Source organism: Peromyscus californicus, unplaced genomic scaffold (assembly GCF_007827085.1).
Source record: "Peromyscus californicus insignis strain IS unplaced genomic scaffold, ASM782708v3 Scaffold_6__1_contigs__length_162567912, whole genome shotgun sequence".
Taxonomy (NCBI): Eukaryota; Metazoa; Chordata; class Mammalia; order Rodentia; family Cricetidae; genus Peromyscus; species Peromyscus californicus.
Window position 1 is genome coordinate 12,118,285 of NW_026294584.1, and position 24,730 is coordinate 12,143,014.

Consider the following 24,730-nt stretch of genomic DNA (forward strand, 5'->3'; position numbering starts at 1 on the left):
TTGTCAACTCTGATTGGACCAAGAGGTGAGTGATTGTTCTCTCTGAGGGTCAACCCAATCTGTAGGCCCTAGGCACCGAGGCACAAACCATGCCCCCACATCATCCATTGCAGCCCCAGGGGCATGCCAGCAGGCAAGACTCCTGCAGACAGACTTGCCTACCTCTACCCACCATGGAACCCTGTAATCTACAAGCCCCACTCCATCCCCCAAACCAATCCACCCCCTGAGACATCAGAGGCTCCCTGAGACAAAGACTCCACCAGTGCTGAATGGACCAAGAGTGGCTACCTGAGACACAGACACCAATTGCACTGATTAGAGGATGAGATGAGTGGATGCCAGTGCAAGAATATATCCAATAACATAAAGAGCAATATGGCACCATAAGAACCTAGCAGTTCTACAACAGCAAGACCTGAACAACCCAACAAAAACATGGCCTTAAAAATGACTTTATTGCAGCTCACACATGATTGAGCCTGTATGATAATGAGTATTCAGAGACTGGTAATGCCTGGGGGGCGCTCACCAACCTAAGACAGAGCACCTGTGTGACCTGGGCAGGCATCTCCATGACGGGTAAGGTGACCTGCTGATGTCCCACGCAACCTAAGTCAGAAGCTCATTTTTTAGTAAAAGGGGGACCTATAGGGTCCTGGCCCCCCGTTTTGGGTAACTGTTGCCTTGCTTGCTGACCTTGACCTTGATACCCTCCCTATGCTAACTCCCTGCCAGGTTCCACCTTCCTGAATGCTTAAGGGAAGTTCCTTGTCTGTGTGTCCTGCATAATGGGCATTAACAGCTTAGATGCAAGATTGTAAAACATCAGTAGTGAATTTCTGCCCTCTGGGGTTCTCCCATTGTGCTGTAAGTCTGTATTTAAGACCTCCTCCCTCCTTCAATAAACAGCATTCAGCATCACATAAATAAATAAATAAATAAATAAATAAATAAATAAATAAATAAATAAACAAACAAACAAACAAATAAATAAATAAATAAAAAATGACTTTATGAAGATGACAGAGACCTTTAAAGAGGAAATGAAAAATTCCCTTAAAGAAATCAAGGAAAGGACAAACAAGGGGAAAAAAAATCAATAAATCCCTTAAAGAAAGTCAAGAAAAAGCAATCAAATAGGTGAAGGAAACAGTTCAAGACTTGAAAATTGAAATAGAGGCATTAAAGAAGACACAAAGCAAGGGAATGCTGGAAATGGAAAATCTGAATAAACGAACAGGAAATATGGATTCAAGCATAAACAATAGAATTCAAGAAATGGAAGAGATAATTTCTGGCATTGAAGATACCATGGAGAGAATAGATTCATCAATCAAAGAAAACATTAAAGCCAACAAAGTCAAAGCCATACCACAAAATATCCAGGAAATCTGGAACACCATGAAAAGATCAAACCTAAGAATAATAGGGATAGAAGAAGGAGAAGAATACCAGCTCAAAGACACAGAAAATATCCACAAAATCATAGAAGAAAACTTTCCAACACAAAGAAGGAAATGCCTATGAAGATTCAAGAAGCTTACAGAACATCAAATAGAACTGACCCCCCCAAAAAAGTCCCCTTGCCACATAAAAATCAAACCTCTAAACACACAGAATAAAGAAAGAATATTAAGAGCTGCAAAGGAAAAAAGCCAAGTGACTTATAAAGGCAGAACCATCAGAATAATACCCAAATTCTCAATGGAAACACTGAAAGCCAGAAGGTCCTGGACAGATGTTATGCAGTCACTAAGAGACTATGGATAGCAGCCCAGACTATTATACCTAGCAAAGCTTTCAATTACCATAGACTGAGTAAACAAGATATTCTATGACAAATCCAGCCCTACAGAAAGCACTCGAAGGAAAAATCCAACTGAAGGAAGTTAGATGCACCCACAAAAACACAGGTAATAGAAAATCCCACACCAACAAATCCCAAAGAAAGGAAACACATACACACTACCACCAAAAAATTACAGGAATTAACAATCACTGGTCATTAACATCCTTTAGTATCAATGGACTCAATTTGCCTATAAAAAGACATAGACTAACAGAATGGATACAAAAACATGATTCATCCCTCTGCTACACATAAGAAACATACCTCAACTTCAAAGATAGACACTACCTCAGAGTAAAGGGTTGGGGAAAGAATTTTCAACCAAATGAACTTAAGAAGCAAGCTAGGGTAGTTATCCCAATATCTAACAAAATAGACTTCAAACTAAAATTAACCAAAAGAGATTGAGAAGGACATTACATATTCATCACAGGAAAAATCCATCAAAATGAAGTCTCAAGTCTGAACATTTATGCCTCAAATACAAGGGCACCCACACATGTAAAAGAAACATTACTAAAGCTTAAATCACACATCAAACCCTACACATTAATAGTAGGAGACTTCAGCACCCCACTCTCACCAATGGACAGGTCTGCCAGACAGAAACTTAACAGAGAAATAAGGGAAATAACAGATGTTATGACTCAAATGGACTTAATAGATATCTACAGAATATTTCACCCTTACACAAAAGAATATACTTTCTTCTCAGCACCTCATGGAACCTTCTCTAAAATTGACTAGATACTCAATCACAAAGCAAATCTCAACAGATACAGAAAAAAAGTTGGAATAACTTCCTGTATTTTATTGGACCACCATGGCTTAAAGTTAGAATTCAACAACAACACAAATTACAGAAAGCCTACAATCTCATGGAAACTGAATAATGCTCAACTGAATCACCATCAGGTCAAAGAAGAAATAAAGAAAGATGTAGATGTAACCAACCGTCTTATTAAATAAGAAACACAGAGCCAATACAGAGATGAAAGCCAAGAGTTCAGAGCAATAGCTAAGAGCTAAAAACCTTACCCTTCACTGTCGCTGTTGCCTTACCTCTCTGAAAGAGAGCTACTTCCTGTGTGTCTGTCTTTTTATAGTGTTTCTGTTCTGCCTTCTCATTGGTATTAAATGCAACCACATGACCTCCTAGTCACTGCCTGTCTGTACAGACCTCCAGGTCTTCTATGAGATTTAAGGTGTGTGTCTCCATGCTGGCTGTATCCTTGAACACACAGAGATCTACCTAGGTCTGCCTACCAAGTGCTGGGATTAAAGGCATGCACCACCACCGCCCAGCTTCTGCTAAGGCTTGCTATTAGCTCTGACCCCCAGGCAACTTTATTATTTAGCATACAAATCACATTTTAGTACAAATAAAATACCATATTTCCCCTTTTCTATTTTAATAAAAAGAAAAAAGGAAAAAAGTTGTAACTAATATAAGAAAAGCTATATACAAAAGTACAATAACTATATGCCATATATACAAGTAATAAATAACTAAACAATGTCTAGTCCATTTATATTTGACAAATTCAGAGAAAATAATTCTATTATCTATCCTATTTTGGTAAGTCCAAAATGTACCTAATTCACTTTCTATCCTCACTAATCTTCAACTATAACTAACTAACCTTCAACTATAACTAACTAATCTTCAACTATAACTAACTAATCTTCAACTTCCCCAGAGACCCAAGAAGGAAATAATTTTATCTAATAAAAAATAAAAACAGGAAGTGCATGCAAGCAGCCTCCAAAAAAAAAAAAATATGAGTTGATAGAAACAGCCAGCTGCCTGGACAGTCACCTGAGGTTTCTCCGCAGTGTTGGGGCATCATCTTCAGCCTATAGGCTTAGCGTATCTGACAGACTCATTTGTGAAGTAAGATGTACACAAGGTCAATAGTTCGACCTCACATTGGGTGAGAGCAGTCCATGTGCCAGAAACACCTGAATTCCACTAGTGTCCTGTCATGATTCAGGATTTTAAATTCTGGAAATTGTTGTTGTTTTTTTTTTTTTTAATTCAGCTGTCCATTCTTCTTGGCTATGTGTGTGTGGCTTCATCTCAGCATCCTGTTCTTCTCCATATCCTTCTATTAAATGGCAGTCTACTATTGAGAGGTGTGAGTTTAGTTAATCTTCAAGAATAACTGTTTCAGCTGCTGTTCCATTGCACATCAGAAGCCATCGGCCCACTGCCTGTTCAGCTGTCTTCGAAGAAAAGGGCACTGTACCTTTTCTGGATTGCGAAGGCCACTTCAGGGATGGTGCCATATTGTCCTGGCCTCAGAAGATGCCTTTTGATAAAGCCATTACCACACTTGTTTTGGCAAGAATCAGTAGTCCTTTGTTTCATGTCCTGTCTGTCCTGTTTGTCAATATTTGATTCGAGGATACTTTGTTGTCCAGTGGCTAACTTTTGTCACAATGAAAGTTAACTCCATATGCAGTTTCTTCAATTCCCATATTTTCTCTGAAGTAAATTGGTACTGCCAGGAGCCAACATATCTCATAGTCATAACAAAAAGAAAAAAATTCTAAGTTATTAAAACATTTTAAATGCCATATTCTGTAGATCTCTGAAGGGTTTGAAGATGACCTGTCTATCTAAAATATATCTGCTCAATTTTGAAAACATACCTAATATGACTACAAGCTCTATTATAATGTTTAACTACTAACTTTCATTTCTTTATGTCCTAATAGTTGGTAATAATGACATTCAAGGATCAGAAAATTTCATTACATTGTTAAATGAATGGTATGAGTACAATTAGAAATATACATAAGGCATTTTCTAACAATATCAATTTCAATATATATATAATTTGTATATAATATAAAACAATCCAATTCAATGTAAAGTATTTAAAACTAGTAATTGTCTTTTTTTTTAAAAACAAGATCCTTAAATCTAATTTCCTTTGCTTAGCCCTTTTCCTAACCCTTAACAATAACTTGTAACCAACCCCACTAAACATTGAAAATTATCCCAGACCCAAAACCCATTAAAAAGACCAAAAAACCACCCACCCCCCACCACCTCTTTCGGAATGTGGGCATCATACTCTTAAAATTGTTTCCTGCTGGGTATGGGCGAAGGTATCTTTATCCTGAAAAGAAAAATTAATTAAAGATTTCCTAGAATTCAATGAAAATGAATGTACAACATACCCAAACTTATGGGGCACTATGAAAGCAGTACTAAGAGGAAAATGCATAGCTCTAAATGTCTACATAAAGAATTTGGAGAAATCTCACACTAGTGACTTAACCACACACCTGGATGCTCTAAAACAAAAAGAGGCTACAGTTACTCTGATTCCCAAGTCATACAAAGATGCAACAAAGAAAGAGCATTACAGACCAATCTCCCTCATGAACACCGATGCAAAAATATTCAATAAAATACTGGCAAACTGAATCCAAGAACACATCAAAAAATCATCCATCATGATCAAGTAGGCTTCATCCCAGAGATGCAAGGATGGTTCAACATATGAAAATCTGTCAATGTAATACACCATATAAACAAATTGAAAGAAAAAAAAAACATGATCATCTCATCAGATACTGAAAAAGCCTTTGACAAAATCCAATACCCCTTCATAATAAAGGTCTTGGAGAGATCAGGAATACAAGGAACATACCTAACCTAATAAAGGAAATTTACCACAAGTCAACAGCCAACATCAAATTAAATGGAGAGAAATTCAAAGTGATTCCACTAACATCAGGAACAAGCAAGGCTGTCCACTCTCCCCTTATATACTCAATGTAGTACTTGAAGTTCTAGTTAGAATAATAAGACAACAAAAGGAGATCAAGGGGATACAAATTGGAAAGGAAGAAGTCAAACTTTCACTATTTGGAGATGATATGATAGTATACATAAGTGACCCCCAAAATTCTACCAGCGATTTCCTACAACTGATAAATACCTTCAGTAATGTGGTAAGATACAAGATTAACTAAAAAAAATCAGCTCTCCTATATACAAATAATAAATGGACCAAGAAGGAAATCAGAGAAACATCATTCTTTACAATTGCCATGAATAATATAAAATACCTTGGAGTAACTCTAACCAAACAAGTGAAAGACCTGTATGACAAGAACTTTAAGTCCTTGGAGAAAGAAATTGAAGAAGATATCAGAAAATGGAAAGATCTCCCATACTTATGGTTAGGTAGACCCAACGTAATAAAAATGGCAATCTTACCAAAAAGCAATCTACAGATTCAATGCAATCCCCATCAAAATCCCAACACAATTCTCCACAGACCTGGAAAGAACAATACTCAACTTCATATGAAAACACAAAAAACCTAGGATAGCTAAAACAATCCTTTACAATAAAGCAACTTCTGGAGGCACCACCATCCCTGGCTTCAAGCTCTATTATAGAGCAATAGTAATGAAAACAGCTAGATATTAGCATAAAAACTGACATGTGGCCCAATGAAATCAAATTGAAGACCCTGACCTTAATCCACACACCTATGAACACCTTATTTTTTACAAAGAAGCCAAAATTGTACAATGGAAAACAGAAAGCATCCTCAACAAAGAGTGCTGGCATGACTGGATGTCATGTAGAAGATTGCAAATAGATCCATATCTATTACCATGCACAAAACTCAAGTCCAAGTGGATCAAAGACATCTACATAAATCCAGTTACAATGAATTTGATAGAAGAGAAAGTAGGAAGTAGCCTAGAAAGCACTGGCACAGTAGACAACTTCTTAATATAACACCAGTAGCACAGACACTGAGAGCAACAATTAATAAATGGGGCCTCTTGAAACTGAGAAGATTCTTTAAGGCAAAGGACACAGTAAATAAAACAAAGTGACAGCCTACAGAATGGGAAAAGATCTTCACCAACCCCACATCTGACAGGGGGCTGATCTCCAAAATATATAAAGAACTCAAGAAACTAGATATCAAAATACCAAGCAATCCAATTAAAAATGGGCTACAGATCTAAACAGAAAATTCTCAAAAGAAGAATCTCAAATGCCCAAAAGACATTTAAGGAATTGCTCAACATCTTTAGTTATCAGGGAAATGCAAATCAAAACAACTCTGAGATACCATCTTACACCTGTCAGAATGGCTAAGATCAAAAACACTGAGGACAGCTTATATTGGAGAGGATGTGGAGCAAGGGGAACACTCCTCCACTGTTGGTGGGAGTTTAAACTTGTACAGTCACTTTGGAAATCAGTATGGTAACTTCTCAGAAAATTGGGAATCAATCTATCTCAAGATCCAATGATACTACGCTTGGGCATATACCCAAGGGATGCTCAATCATACCACAAGGACACTTGCTCAACTATGTTCATAGAAGCATTATTTGTAATAGCCAGCACCTGGAAACAACCTAGATGCCCCTCAACTGAAGAATGGATAAAGAAAATGTGGTACATATACACAATGGATTATTACTCAGCTGTAAAAAACAATGACATCATGAAATTTGCAGACAAATGGATGGAACTGGAAAATATCATCTTGAGTATGGTAACCCAGACTCAGAAAGACAAACATGGTATGTACTCACTCATAAGTAGATACTAGATGTAAAGCAAAGAATAATCAGACTACAACTCACAGCTCCAGAGAAGCTAGGAAACAAGGAGGACCCTAAGAGAGATGCATGGATCACCTTGGGAAGGTGAAACAGAGGAGTTCTCCATGAGTAAATTCGGGATGATGAAAAGCAATAGAGAAGAGGGGATTGAGTATGAGAATATGAATGAATGGGATGGTAGAGCTGGGGGAGGGATAGAGTGGGAGAGCAATGAAAGAGATATCTCGATAGAGGGAGACATTATGGGGATAGGGAGAAACCTGGTGCTAGGGAAACTTCCAGGAAACCACAAAGATGACCCTAGCAATAGTGGAGAGGATGCCTGAACTGGCCTACTCCAGTAATCAGATTGGTGAATACCCTGTCATCATAGAGCCTTCATCTGGTAACTTATGGAAGCAGATGCAGAGATCCACAACCAAGCACCAGGCTGAGCTATGGGAGTCCAGTGGAAGAGAGGGAAGAGCATTATATGAGCAAAGAGGGTCAAGATCATGATAGGGAAACCTACAGAAACAACTGAACCAAGCTCATAGGAATTCATGAACTTTAGACTGACAGCTATGGAACCAGCATGGGACTGAACTAGGCCCTCTGCATACAGGAGACAGTTGTATAGCTGAGTCTGTTTGAGGGGCCCCCTGCAGTGGGATCAGGATCCATCCCTGGTGCATGAGCTGGCTTTCTGGTGCCCATTTCCTAAGAACACCTTGCTCGGCCTTGATACAGGGGGGAAGGGCTTGGTCCTGACTCAACTGAATGTACCAAGCTTTGCTGACTCCCCATTTGCCTTACCCTTTTGGAGGAGATGATTGGGGGTGGGTTGGGGTGAGGTAGACTGAGGGGGGTAGTGGTCAGAGGGATGAGAGGGGGATCTGTGGTTGATATGTAAAATGAATAAAATAATTTCTTAAGTTACAAAAGAAAGCAATAAGCATTAAAGACAGCAAAATGACCAACTTTAGTTTATATTTTCAATCATACCCTGAATGTAAATGGCTTTAATTCTCCAAGTGAAAAACACAGGCTGGCTAATTAGATTAAAAGTGAGATGCAATTCATTTCTGAATGTAAGAAACACACCTGTGTAGCTAAGACATGAAGTCTGAATATGAAAAGCTGAAAAATGACAATCTGAGTAAACACAATCCAGAAACAAGCAAGAGGAGCTACACTTACGACCAATGAGTAAATGTGATAGAAAATGAGAGGTGCCAGCGTGTACTGATGAAGGGAACAACACATCGAGAAGATAACACTAATCTACTGCACACAACAAACACTGCCTGAAATAGACAGATAAATAGGCCACACTACAAAAGCAGGGGTGACCTACATACTCTCTCTTGCCATAGATATGCTGTATACTCACAAGATAAAACAAAGGAAGTTCAGTTTACTATACCACAAGTTGAATAGACATAATAAACAGAATGTCCTATCCAAAAACCAAAATACACATGTGTCACAAAGCAAGTCTTAGAAAATACCCCCCAAATGAAATAGTTTGTATCATGTCAGATCACAAAGAACAAAACTAGAAATAAATCACAGGGTACACTTCCAAAAATATAAAAGTATGGAACATAAACAGTATGCTTTGTAGTGATTATTGCGTCACTTATAAATCAAGGCATACATTTGAAAACATGAAGATGAACGAGGCATGGTATATCCGAATCCAATACATCAAGTTCAGCTCTTACAGGAGAATTTACAGCTATGATAGTTAACATTCAAAACTAATCACAGACTAGGGCTGTCACTCGGTGCTACGCTGCTTGCCTTACAAGTACAAGACCCTGGATTCAACACTTAGCAACTAAAAATAAATTTAAGAGCGCTGAGAGAAATAACCTAATAGCAGCTTTTGAAGTCTACAAAAAGCAGGAATAAACCAAGCCCAGAGTCACTGAAAGGTAAGATATAATAAACATTAGAGATGAAATCATTGCAGTAAAATCTAAAAGAATGTGACAAACAAAAACATAATTCTTTGAAAATATTTATAAGGATGTTAGACCTTTAGACAGATGAACCAAGAGAAAGAGAGAGAATATTCACAAGAATAGACTAGCAGATGAAAGGCAGATATCACAACAAGCTTTTAAACCTGATGAATATGCTTGACAGAAGAGCAGGAGAAGAAATCAGCATGTATCATCAGTGGCATTCTGTATACGAATAACAAACCTACCAAGAATACATCCGTAAACGTGTTCCATTCTTAACAACCTAAAAAAAATGCCGAGGAATAAACCCAATCAAATGCTGGGTGTGGTGCCACCACCGACAATCTCAGCACATATGGTTCCAGGCAGAAGTTAGGAGATCAATGTGCCAGCATGGTGGCTCGGCGTTTTGGGAAAGACCCTTGCTGCTGAGCCTGAGACCCTGAGTTCAATTTCCAGGACCCGTAATTTGGAAGGAGAGAACTAGTTCCTACAAGTTGTCATCTGACCTGCACACATGTGCCATTGCATGCTCATGCCAACACCACACATGCTTCCCCACACATGCCCACCACACGTCCCCCTACATGCCACCCCATACATGTGCACAATAAGTTAATAAATGTAGTTTTATAAAATTATTTCAATGAAGGGTTCTAAGTCAACTGTATAATCATATTGAAAACAAGTGTGGTCACAGACGCTTGTGACCCAGCGTATGAAGCTAAAAAGCAGCAATGATTTCATTGATGGCATAAAACTAACAATTTATTTAAAATAGACAACTCTGGACAATATTAATACTAAAAAGTCTTAGAGAAATATGTGAAAAACAAGTAGATAGCAAAGGTAGACTGGAAGCAAAAATTTGTCATATATACCTAAAGAACGGCTTACATTTTGCGTGTGTGTGTGTGTGTGTGTGTGTGTGTGTGTGTGTGTGTGTTAAGCATGTGTGTTTACAACAAAAATAGTCCAGTGGGCAAAAGTTATGAACACTAATTTCACCAAAGATGAGATACAGACAACACAATTACATAATGAGTGTGATATTATTAATTAGAAAGAAGAAAATTAAACCACTGACTATTATTTACTGTACAGCAAAATGTACTAAAATTAAAAATAGTGATGAAAAGTTTCTGACAAGCACATGGATTTATCGTTATCTTTAATGCATCTCCAATTTGGAAATAAAATTTTATAAATTTTATCATAATTTTTCATAAAAGCCCAAAATTAACTCCTAAGTATTTGCCAAGGAAAACAAAAGCTTCATAAATACACACACACACACACACACACACACACACACACACACACACTCTGTACACATACATACACATCATACACACTACATACACATATGCATCACATATACACTCTACATTTTTACACTACACACAAATATACACTCTGTACACACTACACACTCACATACACATTATACACTCACATACACTCTACATACACACTAAACATACACTACACACTAAACACAAACTACACACACACACTACATACACACATACACACTATATTCATACACTACACACACAAATACACAAATGCATACTACACACACTACATAAAAACTTACACACACACATGCACATGACACACACATACACATTAAACACACATACAAACTACATATACACACACTACAAACACACTACATTCATACACTATACACGTACTTCACACACATACACACCATACACACACTACACATGCACAGTATATATACTACACACACACTACACACATACATGTGCAGTACACAATGTTACAAATACATACTATACAATGCACACACTACACAATACACATACACACTACACACATGCATAAGCACTATTGTGGTGATATATTGTGTCCCCCAATAAACTTATGTGGGGGACAGAGAGCAGAACAGTCACTATATTAAACATAGAAGTCAGATGGTGGTAGCACACGCCTTTAATCACAGCACTTGAGATCTCACATCTTTGCTTGGGAAGGACACAGGCCTTTAATCCCAGGAAGTGATGGCAGGAAGCAGAAAGGTATATAAAGCGTGAGGACCAAGAACTAGAGGCTTTTAGAGCAGTTCAGCTGAGATCCATTCGGATGAGGACTCAGAGGCTTCCAGTTCATGGAAACAGGATTAGCTGAGGAACTGGCGAGATGAGGAAGCTGTGGCTTGTTTTGTTTCTCTGATCTTTCAGCGTTCACCCCTGATCTGGCTCCATTTTTTTTTTATTAATAAGACATTTTAAGATTCATCTTACATTAGGCACCAGATGTAAGACAAATTGCTAAATGGTCTTATTAATAAAAAACTCAGAGCCAGATATTGGGGTAAAAACTGAGAGATCAGGGAATAGGATAAGCCACAGCTAACCTCACCTCACCAACTCTGCAGCCTCCAGAGAGAGCTACTTCCTGTATCCTCATACCTATATGCCTTTCTGTCCCTGCCCTCTCACTTCCTCTCTCCACCCAGCTACATCACTTCCTGTCTGTCTGTACAGACCTCCAGACCTCTATGGTTAGTGCTGGGATTAAAGGTGTGTGTCACCACTGCCTGACTTCTATGTTTAATCTAGTGGCTTGTTCTATTCTCTGACCCCAAATAAGTTTTATTAGGGTACACAATATATTGGGGGACACAATATATCACCACACATTATGTGCACACTACACACATACATACTACATTCATACACTACATACACAAACACACACATACATATACACTAGACACATACTACATGTATACCTACACATACCTACACACCACACACACACCACATTCATACAAATATACAGTACACACACCACTCTACACACATACAGACTACACATATACACGTATAAACCACACACACAACTACACACTTACTACAAATACATTGCACACACATACATACTATATACACATACACATTAAACACACACTAACACACACCAGACACACACACACACTACACACACATACAAACTATACATTCACACTACACAACATACCACAATACACACACATACACACAACACACATTACACACTACACACATACACAAAAACTATACACACCAATGCAAACACATATACACACATTACACACACACACTACACAGACATATATACACTACACACCACACACTGAGTCCCTCTTCCAGAAACCAGCAACTGTCATGCACCTTTGTCTGCCCAGCCCTCTCACCAGCCCTTTATGAACTTCCAGTTCATACAGTAGCGTGAATTAATAGCAAGTACGTATGTCATATATCATACCAAGTGCATGAAGTTTGTCTCCAAAAGATGAACTGTGTATGCTGTGGTCATGTGATACACAGGACAAGACCTTGGCATGGAGACACAGCATAGAGTGAGGTCCTGAGTTCAACATGCAACAACAAAGGAAAGGGAGAAAAGGGAAGAGGGAGAGGGGAGGGAGAGAAGAGGGGAGGAGGGGGGAAGTAGGAGGAGGGAGGAGGAGACTTAATCCAGGCCTAGAGCTGGCTGTGGGAGAAGTGTCTGTGGCAAATGTATCAAGATGCTGATGAGGCGACAGGTCCTATATCTTGATTGTAGTGACAACGTGACCCTATAGGTTTATCAAATTCATCAATCAGCACACAGCATACAATGTGCCAATTATGCTTTAATATATCTAATTTTGAAATAATACATTGGATATTAACGTTGTGCTAACAGTCTGGTCAAATACTTTCTCTTCCACACACAGTGTAGATGTGAACTGTCCTTGGAAACATATCGAGAGACTCTACTTCAGAACCGCATCGGAGCTGAAGCATCTACAGCTACTAATTTTCTCTGCTTCAGCTCTCGGCACCTCAGAGGGCACTAAATAAATAGTCATTGTTGACTTGATTATTCTCTACATTTCCTGCCACTTGGAGTTTGGGAAACACTGACTGGAAAGGGGAGTCACAAACTATAATTTCTGAGAGAGCAGAAAAGCCCCCAGCTGTATCTCACAGCACAACCTACAAATTTAAGCTCCGTCAAGAGGAAACAGAAAAAGAATCAGAGAACTGCGATTCCTCATCTCTTTGTTCTGCAACTCTTCCTCATTGATAATTCATGTTCCCTCTCTGTTTAGTCTTTCACACATGCATGCGCGCGTGCACACACATACACACACCAGTACTACATACACTAAAATTCTAGGTTTGACATATTCCCAAGAAAACGTAAATATCTCAAAAATGCATTTAATGGCTTAAGCTTTACCTGCTGTATTTCAATTATATGGAAATCACATGGTCTGAAATGCTGAATTACAGTTATGCCCCCTTTATAATAAAGATGACAGTGTTTTCTCATCTTTATATTATTATCAAATGTGCACTGGACTCAGAAAACATATACCATGTTATCTGAATATTGAGGAGATCATGAAGCTAACTTACTGATCTATAGATTTTATTTCAAAGCACCTGACAAAGGAATGCCTGTGACTCAGAGCTGACTCTTCTCTGCTCTTGAATTACATTTGTAAACCACCAAAGCTTTCAGTTGTCCAACGCATGACACTCAGGTACAGACAGCTCAGACCCATGCTCAGAGGAGAGCGGCTCACCTTGTGCTAACTCGAAAATAAATGTTCTGGCAGATAATAGTTCAAAGAGTAATTTAATTATAAAACAAATAACCCACTCAATCCCACAGAGGATAAGGCACAGTCGTATCAAAACGGTTACACTCCCTCATTTTTACATCCTCATCTGAATGAGAGAAGACACAGCTCTGTCTCCTCTACCCAGGCTCTTCATAAAACACTTTACACAGATATATACAAAAATACAAATTCCCAAAAAAGCCAACGAAAAGATTTCAAATTTATTCAAGGATTCATTCAGAAGATTCAATCCATCAACTTAGATGCCTCTTGATGTCTTTTATCTTTTCTGAGAACTCCATGTCAAAGAATCAGGAACTAACCACTAGCATTAAGTAATGACACTGTATGATATTTCACACATATTTTGAAACAGTGGAGAAGTCCACTGTGTTTCATATAGGTCAATATGTATTATTTACATTATCTGAAGCACTACCTTACCTCTCTATATTGAGAAGAAAATAAGCCAAATTATAATTTACATAGAAGTTTGAGAGTTGTGTGCTTTATTTCAAGCAATTAATTATGATCAGGTTTTATTCTTAAAAATATGCCTATTGTTCAGATTTCTAACTTTTGATTTTCTTTTAGTATAAAGCCATCTTGTTGGAGTTAGTATAAATAGCAGTTATGTACTGTACACTCAGAAAAGCTACAAGAAAGATTGTGAATTTCTTTCAGCACGAAAACATGTGAAGTGTATTTGAGAAAACATAAATTTGTATATATTCTTACTCCAATACAAGCATACACAATTTGTACACATATCAAAATGTCAGTGGTACTCTATTAAATGAACCATTTTTACACATAACTTTTTAAAAAAGAAAAGTATCTTCCCTACAAAATATTCTCAACTTTCTAAAACTGTATCTGAACTGAGATATAAGTTCAGTGTCCAAACATCTGCTCATGAAAGACTTAAACTCAGTTCTACTCACAAAGATCCTTCCAAATCTATCCCCCATCATCATCCTCATTAATCAGAAGCCACTTTTATTTCTCTTGGATGGTCCCTGTATTGTTGTGACATTATATAGTAATTGTGAGATATCCTGTCATTTTTATGAAAATTAAAAGAGTAAAATAACACCAATCTTAATGAAAGCATGGTGAACAGGCCAGTTCAAAAAAGGTCTTTCAAATGTCTTCCTGTAAATACTTTTTTAAAATAATATATCATCTTGTTTATAAGAATTTTAATTTACTGAAAAATTAGAAATGAAAAAAAATACTTTTAATTGCACTATCCAAAGTAACCACTGTTGACACGTTGGTGCATAGCCCTTGATCTATTTCTACACAAGGTAAATACTTTATAAATTAGGTCATACTGTCTGTATTATTTTTTATCTCTTTCACCTTCTAATGTATTGAGCATATCTTCCTCTGTTTACAGTTATAAATAGAGAGGGGGATAGAGAAGGAGAGGGAGATGGATGCTGAAGAAGCTAGCCATTGGTAAGCTTTAGGCCTCCTGAAGGCCTCTCCACCCCTTGCAACAAACCGAATCAGACCAAATCAGGAAAAGCCCAGGTTTAACGGGTAAAGCACTCCCTGGCGATTCCCCAGCCCTGCAGAGAGGAGACAGGGATGTGAGACTGGAAGAACTACAAGTTTGCTTTCTGGGATGCTGCTTATACATACCCTGTGGGAGTCATTTGAGCCTCTCTGGGGAGGAGCTGCGTTTGGCAGGCTTTGAAAGGGCAAGTTTAGGGAAAGAGATGGGGAAGGGAGCCGAGGTGGATCTTCCACCAAACTCCTTCCAAACATTCCAGACTCTTTGGGTATAGGGCTCCTGGGGTGCCAGGGGTTTGAGGTGGAGGTCCCACCCAGTCAGCCATGGCTCAGCTGTTCCCTTCCAAAGAACTAAAGCAGAAAATGGTGCCCAGCTGCTCCCCCCCCCCCTCTTTTTTCCAGACAACAAAGGGGTTTACTTTGGCTTCCGGTTACAGAGGGATAGAGTCCTCCGCGGCAGGGAAGCACTTGGTAACAGCAGTGTCACGCCAGCCTGGTAGTCACTTGCACACAGGAAGCAGAAAGTGAAATCAGAAAATAAAGCCAAGGCATAAAACCTCAAAGCTCACCCGAGTAACTACTCACCCAGCAAGGCTCTGTCTCCTAAAGGTCTCATCACCTCCCCCAAACAGCACCACCAACTGGGGATCAAGTGTTAATGCATTAGCCTATAGGGGACATGGCTCATTCAAATTACCGCGGTACGAGAGGAGGGGATCCAAGAAGCGGCCTCCCAGTTTCTCAGGCTAGCAGTATTTCATCTCACTGGGAATCTACTTCTTGTCTGCCCTGCCTTCTCATTCATGCTTCATGGGCACTATTTTGTCTGGTGGAACATGCAGGCATCACGCTATCACCTGGAGGGTGCAAAGGTCAGCTCACTGAAGTGTATATACACTGACCAGCATTTTTTGTAATTTTTCATTTTTTTCTTCTCTCTTATATTACATCCCAACTGTACTTTTTCCTCCCTCTCTCCCCTCTGCCAATCGCTCTCCCCACCTCCCCTTTTCCCTAGATCCACCCTCCTCTGCCTCCCTTCAGAAAAGAGCAGGGCTCCCAAGGATATCAACCAAACAGCCTAACAAACAACAAACAAACAGCCTAACAAACAACAGTAAGACCAGGCACATGCCATCACATCACATCAAGGCTGAAGGAGGTAACCCAGTAGGAGGAATAAGGACACACAAGCATTTAAAAGAGTCAGCGACAGCCCCCACAAGAAGACCAAGCTACACAACATAACATATGAGAAGGACCCAGGTCAGACCCCTACAGGCCCCCTCATCTCTGTGAGGCCCCGTGAGTCCTAGTCAGTTGACTCTGGGGGCTATGTTCTTGTGGTGTCCCTGACCCCTGTGGTGTCTCCATTTTTTCTTCCCTCTCCTCTGCAAGATTCCATGAGCTCCACCTAATGTTTGGCTGTAGGACTCTGCATCTGCTCCCATCAGTTGCTTGATGAAGTCTCTCTGGTCTCTTTGGTGATGATTCTGCTAGGCTCTGGTCCCAGAACATTGTGCAGTCAGGATAAACTGCAGGTCAAAGGTTTTGTGGCTGGGTTGGTGTCCCAATCCCTCCACTGAGGCCTTGCCTGGTTACATAAGAAAGCCAGTTCAGGCTTGATATCAGTAGGAGTCTTTGCTAGCTTTGCTCTCATAGATTCCATGGAGTTTTCATTGCACTAGGTTTTTACCTCGCCCTCAAAATGTCCCCAATTCCAGTCATTTCTCCCAGTACCTCCCCCCCACACACACACATCCACCTGATCCCTCTTGTTCTCAACCCTACCCGCACTCAGTTCACTTGTGAAATATATTCTATTTCCCCTTCTCGGGAAGAACCTTGCCTCCACCCCACTCCCCTTGTTACTTAGCCTCTCTGGGTCTGTGGATTGTAGCATGGCTATCCTTTACTTTACAGCTAACCTGTAAATGAGACTATAACATGTTCGTCTTTCTGGGTCTGGGTTATCTCACTTAGGATGATTTTTTTTCTAGTTCCATTCATTTGTCTGCAAATCTCATGATGTTATTGTTTATCTTTATAGCTGAGTAAGTACTCCTTTGTGTAAATGTACCACATTTTCTTTATCCATTCTTCAGTTGATGGACATCTAGGTTGTTCCCAGTTTCTGGCTAGTATGAGTAAAGCTGCTATAAACATGGTTGAGCAAATGTTCTTGGGGTAGGATGGAACTTCCTTTGGGTATACACCCAGAAGTAGTATAGCTGGGTCTTGAGTAGATCAATTCCCAATGTACTGCTGCTTTTTGAGGATGATAATAACAGAACACTGAAAACCTGCACAAGAAAAACTGAGACAATAACATGGGGAAATATTACAGCCCGCCACTTTTCCCTGCAGGGAAGTGAGCACAGAGGAGTCTCCCTTCTGCAGGGTTTAACATCACTGTGGATACCTAGTAGAAAATTTCAACATCCTCAAGACTTGCAGCCTACCAATATGAGTAACTTAAAATCTAGAGCATGATTACGTTGAATACTTCGTATTATCTCGAAGCAATTAGGCAGGGCATTGCGCCATCCTAAGAAGGGTCTGAATTTAGAGTTTTCTAGGAGTCTTCATTGCACTGACCCAACAGGAAGCTACCTTGTTAACAAAACTTGGCTAGATAGAGTTACTCTGACTCAAACTCATCCCACATTATAGGGGAATTGTTATCTCATGGGCAGCATGGGTGGCATTATTGGAGAGAATCAGAAGGTCAGGGTGCCAGTCCTTTGAGATTAGCATAATCCTGTCTGGATTTCCGCTAATGTCAGAACTAAAAGAACTCACCCATGCAGTTCACATCATCCCTCCCTCAAGCACAACACAAAGCTATCTGTTGGAGCCCAGGAAAAGAGCTCCATGGTTCAAATCCAGGCCTGCATACAGGAGCATGTTGGGACAGTACTGATCAGTGTGGTGATTCCAACAATTGCCTTGCTTTTTGTGTGTACTTTAAAGATGTCCAAAGAAAACTATGCTCAGTGTTGACAGTATGTATTCTCTTGCTTCACTGGCATTTTAACTGAAAGTCTTTCGGGGAAAGCCCTAGTTATGACAACAGTGACAGGCACATTTGACCGCTGTGGGCTGAAGGTTCCACTCCTAAGTAAATCTACCCACAGTGAAAGCAGAAAGGAACATTACAGTGTGTGATCTCACCAACCCTATGCAGTTGCATCCCTGGACATACCCACACCTCATTCAATCATGTATTCTGAAAGGACTGTCTGATTTCCACAGAGGCAGTGCATCAGTTTCTGCCTCCATTTGTGAAACATCTGAACCAACACACCAACCACTTTGAAGAAGTGCTTCAGTCTGTCCACTCACCACTGCTGAGGCAGCCAGTACTTCAAATAATGGAACCAGAATTACCAATGCCCAAGGAAACTACAGTCACCCGATAGGGGCTATCACTTCTGCTGTAAACATTAGCTACACTATTACACCACATTCTCTCTTCAATTTATAGTGTAACTGTCTGAACTGCAGGTTTCTTAATTCTTGTAAAACTGCAAAGATTGTGGACCTCACCAATTCTGACACAATATGTACTATGCTTAACTGATCAAAGACAAAGAATACATTTCAGTGCAACACTGGAGATGTATTTAACATCCCAATAGAAAATAAATTCAACAGCTATCTTCAGGAGAAAGCTACTTACTATGAAGGCAATCCCCTAAAAGTGGTAGAGATGCCCAACGTGTGCATCTCTCACTGGGAGAATATAAGCAATAAAAGCAAAGAAAGCAATGATACGACCAAAGATAACGACTCTCGAGCAACGGGTTCCACAGAAGTCAGGATGGATGGAGTACCTGCTAATGAATTCCAAAGAATGATTTTAATAATTTCAGTGAGATCAAAGAGACTATAAATAAATGATTAAATGAAATTAGAAAGACAGTAGGATACAAATAAATTCATTGAAGATTCAAACTTTATTTTGGAAAACAGAAACAAAAATTTGGGAAATAAAATGTTCAATGTATTAATCAAACTTTCATCATTGTAATTAAATACCTGATGGAAACAGGTAAGGGAGGAAGGACTTCTTTGGGCTTATGATTTCACAAATTTCAGCCTATGGTAGCAGGAAGGACATGGCAGATCAAAGCAATCCACCCCAGCTTGGGTGGGAAACAGCAGTGGGTGCTCCTTTCTCTTTCATTCAGTTTAGCATCTTAGCTACAGAAGTGATGCCTCTCACATTCACCCGTTACTAAACCCTTTTGGAAATGTGCTTATTAATACACCCAGAGGTAAGTCTGAATCTGCCAGATAATTCTAAATCAAGTCAAACTGACAATGAAGATTATCCATGGCATTCCACAGACAAATCAAAAATTAATTTGAAAGTTTGAACAGACTAGATCAAACAGAAGAAAGAGTATTCAAATATTCAAGACTGCCCTTTGAATATCACATTAACAGAGAAATAAAAAACAAAAAAAGAATAAAGGGATTATTCAAGGTCTTTAGGACACTATGCAATAATAAATAATTCATATCAATGGAAAATCCTACCATGAGGATATAAAGGGGAAGGACATTGAGAATCAACTGTGTAAAATAATATCATAAAGCTATTATTTAAAAGTATACTATTATGGACAAAAACATTTGTGTACAGTAGTCATTTAGAATGCCAAATAGACGTGTCTAGAAGGGGCCTTCATGAGAATGTATTATAGTTAAACTGTCAAAAGCTGAGCATACAAAGGTAGACTTTAATGTTTAAAAGAAAAAAAAGTGTGAAGTTACATATAAAGTCATTTCCATTAGATTAACAACAGATTTCTTTGCAGAAACTTTACATTCCAATAAGTAATGTTTTCATGTCCTGAATATTGCTAACCAATATTGCTATTCCTAGCCAGGTTATCTTCTAAAAATAAAGAATAATAACTCTGAGAGACAACCAAAGATTAGGACAACTCATGATCACCAAAGCAGTCTTACAAAAGACATTTAAGGGAGTCCTACATCCATAACTGAAAGAAAACTAATTGTCATTTTGATATAATGTGAAAATAAAAATTATAAAAGAGTACATGCAAAAAGAATATTTTAAAATGAATCAAACATGTAAATTCAGTAAAACTGAAAATGTAAATACAAATTAAAGAAAATAACAACATTCAAAACAATTAGAAGAACAACAAAAGGATAGCAAAAGTCTATACCCTTCAATAATGACATTGAACATAAATAGACTAAATTCTTCAATTAAAATACACAGATTGGCTGAGTAGATAAACAAAACATCCAACATACTACCTGTGAGAAACTCACTTCAGCAGTAAGATACACAGAGATAGAAAGAAAAGATTGCAAAGCTATACTACAAACACATGGAATCAAAAGGCTATATGGAATAGCTAAATGTACATAAGAAAACACTAAATTTTAAAGGAAAAAATGAAAACTGGCAACAAGGCCATTGTATAATAATATAGAAATCAGTAAAAAAAAAAAAGATAAAATAATTATTATGAGCATGGGTGAATCTAATATTAGAACACCCAACTCTATAAAACAAGCACCATTAGGGAAGAAGTGCACTCCAGTATACTATTAATGCAGAATTTCAGTTCCTCACTCTTATCATGAGTACATTATCCAGAGCAGAAAAACTACCACAAAGAAGCATCAGAGTTAAACTATGTTATAGATCAACAGACATAGACAATTACTGAGTCTTTGATTCAATAGCTATAGAATATACATTCTTTTTTAAGATACAGATAATATTTTCTTTAATAAAAACACATGGAACTTTACAATAGACTATATAGTATACCAAAAGTATATTTTAAATTTTTCAAAATTTCTTTTGCTTGGGAAGCAAAAGAAAGGAAATCATTGTGAGTTTGAGGCCATTTTGATCTACACAGTGAGTTCCTGGACAGCCAGGGATACATAATGAGATCCTGTCTCAAAAAAGAAATAGAGAAAAAATAAATACTTTAAGCATAAGAATATATGTTTTAAAAATTCTAAATTATTTAAGTAAATTTTTGTCTCTTACCTGATCATAATGAAGTGAAACTTGATGTCAGCAGCAACGGAGTTTTGTAAACTGTACAAAGATGTAGAAACTAAACAGCATAAATTTGAACAAATATGAAGTTAAAAAAAGAAATTTAAATATTATTTGGAAAAAAGAAAACACAAAATAATAAAACTGAAAACTGCACTAAAAAGAAATCATAAAACTGGTTGTCCACATTGAACAGTTGAAATATTTACATTTATAAACCTAATGACATGTCTACAGCACTTAGAAAATAAAGAATAAACCAAACCAAAGCTATAAGAAGGAAAAGAATAATAAAGATTAGGGACAAGATAAGTGAAATAAAACTAACAGGTAACAAAATGATGATGAAACAGAGATTGGATCATTGAAAAGAAAAATTAACAAACCTATGACTAAACTGGAAATAGAAAATCAAATAATTAAGATTATAAATACCAAATAAGTTATTGCACATGATACCATGGAAATACAAAGGACCAACAGGGATTATTTTGAAAAACAACATGCCATAAAATTAGAAAAATCTTGAATTATTGGAGCTATTTAAGAAGATATATACCCACCAAAATTGAACCAAGAAAGCAAGGAGTGGTATGTGGGAGAACTTGGAAAGAGGAAAAAGAAGGGGAAAATTTTGTAACTATATTATAATTTCATAAATTAAAAAAATTAAAAACCTAACAGAATAATAATGAAGAAAGTGAATCAGTGGCGCAGAGTTTCCTAACAATGGATGCTCATGGTCAGATAGCACCACTGCTATTTTTATCGGACTCTTTTAGTGAAGAATTAACACCCAGAATTCTCAAGCAATTTAGCAATATTAAAATGTAGGAATCTAGCAAAATTTATCTGCGAGGCTAATATTATCCCATTAGGGAAACCTGGCAAAGGCACAGTCACAAAGAGCAAATTAAAGTCCATAAACAGGAAAGATACAAATAATGTTATCTTCTCAACAGACGCAGCAAAAAGTATTTTCAAAAATTTCAATATCCTTTTATGATAAATGTCTCGCGCAAAACAAATATAGAATAGTCATATCTCAACATCATAAGGACTGGATCTAATAAAGCCACATTGTACACAATACTGAATTAAGAGACTGGAAGCATTCTCACTAAACCAACCGGAATAGAAAGCTGTCTATTGTCACTATTCTTATTAAATACAGTTTTAATAGTTTTAGTCAAAGCAAGTAAGAATGAGAAAGAAATGAAAGACATGAATACGAAAGGAAGTATGCAAATTGTCCTTGTTTGACTATGAAATGATTTGATAGGCAAATAATCTACAGATTCAACCAAAAGATGAATAGAATTCATAAATAAATCTGATAAAGTAGCACGATAAAAAAAAAAAAAATTCTTAACCCTGTAGCTTCTGATCGCTCTAGCTAAGACTTCAAGCACTATGATGAGCAGAAGTGACAAGAATGGACATCATAGTCTGCTTCCTGATATTACTGGAACTGCTTTGAGTTTTCTCCCTATTTAACATGTTTACAGCCATTGACTTGCTGCATGTTGCCTTTATTATGTTGAGGTTTATTTTCTGTATTCCAAGAGAAGGAGATAAATTGGACAAATAGAAAATAAAGAAGCTAAGGTATCATTATTTAGGGATGATAATTCTATATATGAAAGACCCAAAAGATTCTACCAGAAAACTCCTACAGGTGATAAATACAATCTGCAAAGTAACAGGATGCAAAATTAACACACAACACTCAGTAGCCTTCATATATCAGTAGTCTTATATAACAACTGCAAGCCTTCTGAGAAAAGCCAAGGAATCAGCACATTTACAACAGCTTCAAATGCATCAAAATATCTTGGAGTAAATTTAACCAAGGGAATGAAAGACTTGTGCAATGAAAATGTAAGAAAGACACTGAAGGAAGAAACTGAAAAGACAGCCCCCAACCATGCTCATGGAGTAGTAGGATATATTTTGTGAAAATGTCCATCCTACCATGAGCAACACACAGATTAAATGCAAGAATTTGAGAGAGAGGGGGGATATAGTTAGGAGGGCTTTGAGGGAGGAAAGGAAAAGGAGAAATGATGTAATTATAATCTCAAAAAATAAAAGGAAAAAAATACTATTGAGAAAAGACAGCATCTTCAATAAATTTCTAGCTTCTAAAAAGGCCAGGAAATCTGGATATCTACATGCAGAAGATTGAAACTTGATCCATATCTCTCAGCTTGTGCCAAATGCAACTCAAAATGCATCAAGGACATTAATGTCAAACCTGGAACTCTAAAAACTGTTACAGGAAAATATAAGGGAAATATTTCATGGTATTGGAACAGGCAATGATCTGGATATGACCAAAATGCACAGGAAACAAAAGCAAAGACTAATAAGATTACATCAAACGAAAAAGCTTATGAATAAAAATAGAAACAATAAACAGGGTGAATAGCCAATAATCAGGAAAACTCTCTGCCAGCAATTTATCTGACAGAGGGTTATATGCAGATTATGTAAGAATATAAAAAAATAAATAAACAGTATAAAAGAAGCTATGTGCCTTAAGCAGTGGATAAATAATCTAACTAAGCATCTTTTTGGTTAAAATTTCATTATATTATTTAATTATGTGTTTGTATGTCTGCATCTGTGTTTGTGTTTATACATATGCATGCTTCACAACACACCTGTGAGGTCAGACAACAACATGGAGGAGTCAGTTCTCACCTCCTACCATGAGAGTCCAAAAGATCAAACCCAAGCTGTCAGACATGGCAGGAAGCACCTTCACCTGTTGTGCCATGGGCCAGCTATGATCTTAGAGGAAACATACAAATCTCTCCCTCTCTCTCACACACAAACACACACACACACACACACACACACACACACACACACACACACACAGGAAGATGCTCAGTATCTTTAACCATCAGGGAAACATAAATAAAACTAAAATGAGACCCCCATCTCATATTAGTTAGAATTCCTATTAGAAAAACTATTTGTATATACAACACAGGTGGGAATGTAATTTTAGCCACCCAGTATTGAAATCACTGTTAAAATTCCTCAAAAAGCAAAAACTATAGCTGTCATATAATCAAGGTATTCCACTC

At 37.8% G+C, this 24,730-nt stretch overlaps 1 long non-coding RNA gene across 1 annotated transcript; it reads right to left on the minus strand.

The window, feature by feature from the left end:
* Positions 1-20,299: 20,299 nt before the first annotated feature.
* On the minus strand, positions 20,300-21,750 carry LOC128099899 (uncharacterized). Its single transcript, XR_008214592.1, has 2 exons — positions 21,621-21,750; positions 20,300-21,522 (listed from the first exon to the last, which is right to left on the minus strand). It is a non-coding gene; the product is annotated as an uncharacterized LOC128099899 (long non-coding RNA).
* Positions 21,751-24,730: the final 2,980 nt, after the last annotated feature.